The sequence below is a fragment of the Aulostomus chinensis genome, chromosome 4 (genome assembly GCF_037954235.1).
Source record: "Aulostomus chinensis isolate RoL2024-O1b breed Wild chromosome 4, RoL_Achi_v1.0, whole genome shotgun sequence".
Taxonomy (NCBI): domain Eukaryota; kingdom Metazoa; phylum Chordata; class Actinopteri; order Syngnathiformes; family Aulostomidae; genus Aulostomus; species Aulostomus chinensis.
The window spans coordinates 25,411,870-25,412,597 of NC_141323.1; the positions used below are offsets into that span (position 1 = coordinate 25,411,870).

The 728-nt window shown below is 47.8% G+C and overlaps 1 non-coding gene across 1 annotated transcript; it reads left to right on the plus strand.

Annotated features, from left to right (window-relative positions):
• On the plus strand, positions 1–73 carry trnak-uuu (transfer RNA lysine (anticodon UUU)). The gene has a single exon. It is a non-coding gene; the product is annotated as a tRNA-Lys (tRNA).
• The last annotated feature ends 655 nt before the right edge of the window (positions 74–728 follow it).

Genomic DNA, 728 nt, shown 5'->3' on the forward strand with positions numbered 1-728 from the left:
GCCTGAGTAGCTCAGACGGTAGAGCATCAGACTTTTAATCTGAGGGTCCAGGGTTCAAGTCCCTGTTCAGGTACTGTGGTTGTTCCAGTGTTTGACAACATGGTACTGGATGAAGTTTAGTGTTGAATGAACTGTCAACATTAAAAGTAGAAGTGTTCTTGTCTTGCCACTGTGAGACTGTCGCTCGGGGCCGGCTCTACATCTGTTTGAGGGGGCAACGCCCCCTCAAACAGTGCAACGCCCCCTCAAACAGATGTCCTGCCCCCTCAAATCAAACTTTTAGAAGTGAAAAATCCGCTGATAGAAACACACGTCAATCAGCCCCCTCTCTTCTCTCATGTCGGTGCAGTGTGTGTCCTCACACAGCCTGCTTTCAGGACTCCGCGCCCCTCTGTTAACATCCAATCACTGTGAGTATGCAAATGAGGCAAGACGCAGCCAGAGTGTGAAGTCAGCGGGGTAGGAGTTGGAAGAAGCAGTAAAAACTCCACCAAACTCGTCGTAGCGACCCGTGATATAACTAATGATTAACAACAACTCAAATAATAGTTAATATAACATTCATATATACATTTGTGCAGTCAAATGGGGAATAGTCTGCTGTTTTTTTACCCACTGGGAGCGTTTCTCAAGTCACAAGCACATCTGTACACTGCATCTAAAAGACTGAGGACAAATGAGCGGTGTCTGCCGGACCCCTACGTGAAGCCCCGCCCCTCTGCACAGTT